At 39.2% G+C, this 7,176-nt stretch overlaps 1 pseudogene across 1 annotated transcript; it reads left to right on the top strand.

Moving 5' to 3' along the window:
- Window positions 1-2,146: 2,146 nt before the first annotated feature.
- On the top strand, window positions 2,147-4,572 carry LOC105532158 (annotated as a pseudogene). Its single transcript, XR_001004926.1, has 3 exons — window positions 2,147-2,172; window positions 3,232-3,434; window positions 3,503-4,572. The product of XR_001004926.1 is annotated as an uncharacterized LOC105532158 (transcript).
- Window positions 4,573-7,176: the final 2,604 nt, after the last annotated feature.

Genomic DNA, 7,176 nt, shown 5'->3' with positions numbered 1-7,176 from the left:
CAGAGATAAGACATGTTAGAAGCAATAAAAATGGAATAGGCATGACTGAAAACATAAACAAGAAAATAATTAGCAGAATTGAGGTTTATATTAATCCATCCTCATGCTGCTAATAAAGACATACCTGAGACTGGGTAATTCAAAAAGGATAGAGGTTTAATTGACTCACAGTTCAGCAGGGCTGGGGAGGCCTCAGGAAACTTAATAATCATGATGGAAAGGGAAGTAAGCACATCCTTCTTCACATGGCAGCAGGAAAGAGAAGAATGAGAAGCCAGCAAAGGGAGAAGCCATTATAAAACCATCAGATCTCATGAGAACTTACTCACTATCATGAGAATAGCATGTGAAAAACCACCCCCATGATTCATTTACCTCCCACTGGCTTCCTCCCACGACACATGGGGATTATGGGAACTACAATTTAAGATGAGATTTGGGAGGGGACACAGCCAAACCATATGAAGGTTATTACCAAAATAACTGGAAAAGATCAAACCTGAAGAATAATCAGGGAATGTAGGAATGATAAATACGAGAGACAAATTAAACATAAAAATTATTTAAATGTAAAAGGTACTAAATCTTCAGTAAGTATTTTAATATGTGTACCAAAAGGAAACATCTTCTCTAAAAGAAATGAAATGTTAAATTCCAAGGCATATAGTGGTAAACTACTGAACATCTAGCATGTTAAAACTATTCAAATAGACATCAGTAGTGGAAATGTAAGTCACGCGGTAGTGGTGAGAAGCATGTTGACCTCAGCCTTCTACAGACCAACATTCAACTCAAAATTATGCAGCAGGTTACCCCAGTTTGAGAAAAAGATTATGTTTCAAAAATGTTACATCCAGCAGTTTTTCTTCAAGTGATAAAAAAATAGAAAATATTTTAAGGCATATAATTACCAGATAATACAGCTTTCTTTTTATATATCAAACTCACAAATAAAAAAATACTTGATCACAAGATCCAACTAATTGGCTATATAATTTAAAATAAAGAAATTAGGAATTAGGTAAACAGAACAAAAATGGTGATGAGAAATAAATTAATTTTAATTTAGACAATTTATGCTATTTTAATATTAGAGTTAGAGAAGAGTAAATAAATGATATAGAAGTTGACCATAGCAAAAAATATTATAAGTGAATAAAAACTAGAGATAGTAATGGGAAAGTTGGAATAAGTAAGGGGTTGAATGCTAATTTTCTCAAATGTTACAGAAAGCTGCCAAAATGTATGATCTAGATTTGAAACATAAACATGTATTAAAACAAAATGGCTCCAAATTCTTAATAATTTTGAAAATCTATCTTTAAGTTTTTTCATTAATATTTAAAAAATAAACATTTACCTTAAGTTCCGCTATTCCATGTTTCCTTTCAGTTTATTTTATTGGTTACATAAACATAAATGTAATTTTATTACTTGGTAGTTTAAAAAGAGCACAGGTACTATAAATTTAATTTGAAAAATTATTAGACTTTTTCTTTAATTTTTGAATATTTAAATTTTTATAAATGAGCATATTTCCAATTTTAATAAATCATAGTACCATTATTTTTATAAAGGTAGTTCAAATTAATTATTTATAGATGTTTTCCAAATACTACCAGACACAAAGAAGGCACCTATAAAATGACAGGTTTAGACATGACTAATCAACGAATCATTTACAATTTAGAAACTTGCACTAGGGATCACATTCTTTTTTGTAGAGACCACTCAAATCCTCTTCATTCTTTCATAGTGTATTAACATAGATCAGACCTAACTGTCTCAAGGAACAAATGAGCAGTTGTGTTCTGCAACCAACAAATTTCCAATTAAGGAAGTCCAATTAAAAGCTCATTTCTTTAATTGTGCAGAGATGTAATCAAGCTTAGAGAGAGGCAGAAAAACAAGATGTATGCAGTTTAGGAGAATGGGCATAGTAATTCTTAACTTTAATAATTTTAAAATAATGTCTATGGTTCCAAATACACATTTAATTTCTTCTCTGTTCTCTTCAGGATTAACAAGTAAAATAAAGCCACCATGCCAGTATATTGGGAATAACTGAAATTCAAAATATGAATTAAGGTTTCAAAGCAGGCAGGTTTACAGCTAAAAGCAATACTTTAACTTCCATGTTTTCAAAATGGTTGAAAAGCATATACAGGAAAGGTATATACTATCTTCATGTTTCACAGGTTAGGATATCTGAATCCTAAAGCAATTGTAAAATTTTCTACAATTCCTCAGGGAGATTATATCCAAGCGAAATCACAGTCACTGTTTATTTAATTCAATTGAACTCTACATCTTTGACTAACGTTTCCTTTTTTTTAAACAAGAAACTAGTTTGATTTTCACCAGAATTATAAGATTCTTAATTTATTGCAAGGGTTCTGCTTTATATTAACATAATTCAACTCAATGGTTAGGGGATTTAGTTGTATCAATTTTGCAATAAATATTTTGAGAACTAAACTAAAAAATCCAGCATATTAATGTACCAAGTAATATTCTACGTATATTCTATCTCTTATAAACATTTCAATAAAAGACAATTAAATTGAGTTTCCAGTGAAAACATGCATTATGTATGTATCCAAGCTAATTCAATCAGCAAAAATATCTATTAAGCTTACTCTATTTAATGATATTACTGTGCCACTTTATATAACCAAGAATAGGAAATAAACATGACATGTCATATTTAAAAATGCAAGTTCTGACTCCTTAAGAAAGTCTTTTAAATTATTGCATGCTAATTTTAAAAGATATTTTCTAAAATTTTTATGTTTATAATTAATCAAAATACCTCAATCAATTTTTGTTGGGGACTGGTAGTTCAAAATGTGTAGAAAAAAATACATTATTTCATTTATCTGAATCCTAAATTGTTGTACAAGTAAAATAGTTTTTTTTTAAGTCGTCACATTGCAGCTGAATACCTGTCAATAATTGTATAGGTATTTTTAAATTTCATAGTAGTTGTCTGCACCCAACAAGGCAGATCTTTTCTAGAAATGACTTGAGCAAAAACTTCAGCTGATGTTGCCTTATGTGAAAAATTGTCAGATTAATTTGATGAGAGTACTATAATAACGTAGTCAAGTGGCTTTAAAAAAAATAGTGCACTAATCTCCTCTAATTGGGACTCCGAGCCGGGGCTCTTTCTGGCGCTGGCACGGCTCCAAGAAGGCTATCCTAGCCATCACTTTTCCACCTACTTTTTAGAGAAGGGAAGGTGAGCGAGTCGATCTCAAAGTCCAGCCAGCACTTGGCCTCCAAGCAGAAAAAGGATGGCACTGAGAAGAGGGGCTGGGGCAGGTCGCCCAAGCAGCCTCACGTGAGTCCCACGACAGCGCTGGTAGGGAGTCAGAAGGAGCCCAGCGAAGTGCCAAAACCTAAAAGACCTCAGGGCCGACCAAATGGAAGCAAAAACAAGTACGCTGCCAAGACCCGGAAAACCACCACAACTCCAAGAAGGAAACCAAGGGGCAGATCCAAAAAACTGGAGAAGGAGGAAGAGGAGGGCATCTCACAGGAGTTCTCAGAGGAGGAGCAGTGACCGTGCGTACGTGTCGCCTGCTCGTTGCTGGAGGAGCTTCCTTCTGGTACTGGACAACTTTGCTCTGCTCCCACCGCCCCCAGCCCTTCCCCAGGCCGACCATCACCACCGCCTCCGGCGACCACCCCTATCTTCCATCTGTGACTTCACCACTACACAGCACACCAGCCGCCACAGGGCCCCCATGGGCTGAGTGGGGAGCCGTCTTCCCCTGGCCTCAGTTCCCAGCTCCCCCCGCCCACCCACGGGCACACACATGTGCCCTCCTGGACAAGGCTAACGTTCCACTTAGCCGCACCCTGCACCTACTGTGTCCCCACTCCCTTGGTGGTGGGGACATGGCTCTCTGGGTTTTGGTTTGGGGGCGCCCTCTCTGCTCCTTCATTGTTCCCTCTGGCTTCCCATAGTGGGGCCTAGGAGGGTTCCCCTGGCCTTAAAAGGGGCCCAAGCCCCATCTCATCCTGGCCCGCCCTACTCCACTGCCCTGGCAGCAGGTGTGGCCAATGGAGAGGGCTGCTGGTCCCAGGATTCCCCCAGCCAAACTGTCTTTGTCACCACGTGGGCCTCACACCTTTTATCCTTCCCCACCTTCCCTAGTCCCTGCACTAGGTTGGACAGCCCCCTTTGGCTACAGGAAGGCAGGAGGGGTGTGAGCCCCCTACTCCCTCTTCAGGGTGGCCCCAGCCCCCTTGCCCTCTGCCTGGGATCTGAGAACATATTGCAGTGATGGAGATGCAGTCACTTATTGTCCAGGTGAGGCCCACGAGCCCTGTGGCCGCTACCTGAGGTGGGCTGGGGCTGCTCCCCCACCCCTACTTTGCTTCCGCCACTCAACCATTTGCCCCTCCTCAGATGGGGCACCAATAACAAGGAGCTCACCCTGCCAGCTCCAAATCCTCCTGCTCCTCCCTGCCCCCCAAGGTTCTGGTTCCACTTTTTCTCTGTTCACAAACCACCTCTGGACAGTCGTGTTGTTTTTTGTTCAATGTTCCATTCTTCGACACCTGTCACTGCTGCTGCTACCAGCGCCAAGCGTTCATCCTCATTGCCTCCTGTTCTGCCCACGATCTCCTCCCCCAAGATACTCTTTGTGGGGAAGAGGGGCTGGGGCATGGCAGGCTGCGTGACCAACAACCCCAGTCCCAGGGAAGGTGGGGCCCTGCCCCTAGGATGCTGCAGCAGAGTGGGCAAGGGGGCCCGAATCGACCATAAAGGGTGTAGAGGCCACCTCCTCCCCCTGTTCTGTCGAGGAGGGGTAGCCATGATTTGTCCCAGCCTGGGGCTTTCCCTCTGGTTTCCTATTTGCAGTTCCTTGAATTAAAAAAAACTATATCCTTTTCTGGGAGAAAAAAAAACAACAGTGCACTAATAAATAATAGATGAATAATTATGGAACATTTAGTCTCTCGTTCGCAAAGAATTGTGCAGACAAAAACTGCACTAATCTTATCTTTGAGGGATACTAGGATACACGAATTGAAACAAGAATTTTGAACTATTTTGTCTCAAGAAACTACTGTATAGTTAATTTGTTTTCTTTACTTTTTACAGAATTTACTAATTATGAATAAACTTTTTAAAATTTATCCCCAAAATGTTTTTAATTTAATATTTAAATTGCTTGCTATTCAGCAGGAAATGTTTAAAGGAAACACATTTTTAAAGCTAAACAGACTGAAAATAAACTCACCTTAGATCCATTAGCAAATTGAGGTCACACGGCAAGCTGTAGTTCTTAAAATTAGAGAGAAAGATAAATACAGATTAATTCTAGTTTACCAGGAGCAAAAGCCACAGCTGAAGACTGGTAGAGTAATTGAATAATTGCTGTAGACTCAGTGGGGACATTTGAGAGATAAAAAACTCCTAGGAAGTCAGCCTTTGGGGTCCTCCATACTAAATTTTATGACAAGGTTTCATGGGTGAAGATCAGAGAAAAATCTTCTTATGCATCCCTCAGGGGGAAGGGGAAAGTAACCATTTTGAAATACACCCAGAGTGTCTGTTCTCATTAACAAAGGACTGCCCTAAAGGGAAACTATTTTTACCAGAGCCTATCCAATGTGGGTATTAACAGAGTCTAACTGATGTGGGGGAAGAGAGATACTCAACTCTAACTCCCTCTAGCCTGCTATTTAAGGGAAGGAAAATATACAAATCCAGTGCACTCTAATGTTCCTGTATTATATAAAGAAGTTCAGAAACACTTAAGAAGGTCACAGCCCAGGGACCCACAGACCCACTAAAACATTGAGACCTAAATAGTAAGAATATATTAATAGAATGCTTCTCTTGTGCCCCTATACTACCACATCAACAGGGGTCCTGTATAATAAAAGGGCATTACAGCTGAAAAGAATTCTAAGGGTTATAGTCTATTTAAGAAATCTCTAGGAAAACCCAAATACCACAGAGGAGATGAAAACAAAGACAAAAGAGAAAATTTTAGCCTCTGACATCTACAGTTGTAGGAAATAGTTAACACAACCTAACACATAGATAAATCTAACACTTCACACAAAAGACCTATTTACCTCAGTTCCTTTCGTTACAGGTAGTTAGGCATGAGTGGGGCAGGAGAGGACTCTCCCCTCACCAACCACTGGAAATGTCTGGTGATGGTTTGGCAATTATCGGATTGCCTCTCTAAAAGTGATAAATTGGCAGCCAGCGCCAAGGAGAGGCCATTTCCTGATGGTCCACACCTGTTAACATTAAAGTATTAATTAAAGGCAGGCCCCAGGTAGAAGCAACTTCCTGGGTATGTACATTAAGGGACAAAAATGGCGAAGTATGATCTTCCAGGTACACGCCACTGGAAAAAGGAAGAAAACCTCAGATGGGCATTTGTATAACTTCCTAAACACACTGCACATGCTCAATTCCAAAGGGTAAGGAGGGCGCCATGCATATTGAAAGCCCACCCTAAGGAAAGAATCATAGGAAAGAGGCAAGCCTATAAACTCCCTGAATCAAGGTTAAAGGCCCCCTGTTTTTTCCCTCTTTGACCTTCGGGTGCCCACTTGGGTCTCTTCCAAGGGTTCTTTCCTTTCTTTCCTATTCTAAAGCTTTTTAAATAAACTTACACTCTTGCTCTGAAACTTACCTTGGTTTCTTTTTCTGCTTTATTTCCCTTGGTCAAATTGTTTCTTCTGAGGAGGCAAGAATTGAAGTTGCTGCAGATGCATGCAGACTTGCCATCAGTAACTCGAGGTAACTCACAAAAAGTGGACTACATGCAAGAACAGATGCATAATGTAAGAAGAGAGATGGAAACTGTAAGAAACAACCAAAGGAAATGCTAGTAATCAAAACCACTGATGCAAAAATGAAGAATGTCTTTGATGGGCTTATTGGTAGAGCACAAAGAAAAGAAAGTGAATTTGAGGGTATGTCAATGGAAACTTTCATTATAGAAATGCAAGGAGAAAAAAAAATTGAGCTGTAAAATATGAAATCTAAGAACTATGGGACAATTACAAAAGATGTAACTTACATGTAATGAAAATACCAGAAAAAGAAGAAAGAGAGAAAGGATCAGTTTCTTCTTTTTGGGAAGAAGAAAACATTTTTAGAATAGATAGAGATAATCCAATGTCTGTTATTCTATT

Source organism: Mandrillus leucophaeus, unplaced genomic scaffold (genome assembly GCF_000951045.1).
Source record: "Mandrillus leucophaeus isolate KB7577 unplaced genomic scaffold, Mleu.le_1.0 Scaffold937, whole genome shotgun sequence".
Classification (NCBI taxonomy): domain Eukaryota; kingdom Metazoa; phylum Chordata; class Mammalia; order Primates; family Cercopithecidae; genus Mandrillus; species Mandrillus leucophaeus.
Note: the sequence above shows the minus strand (reverse complement) of the source record. Positions and strands in the feature narration are given on the sequence as shown.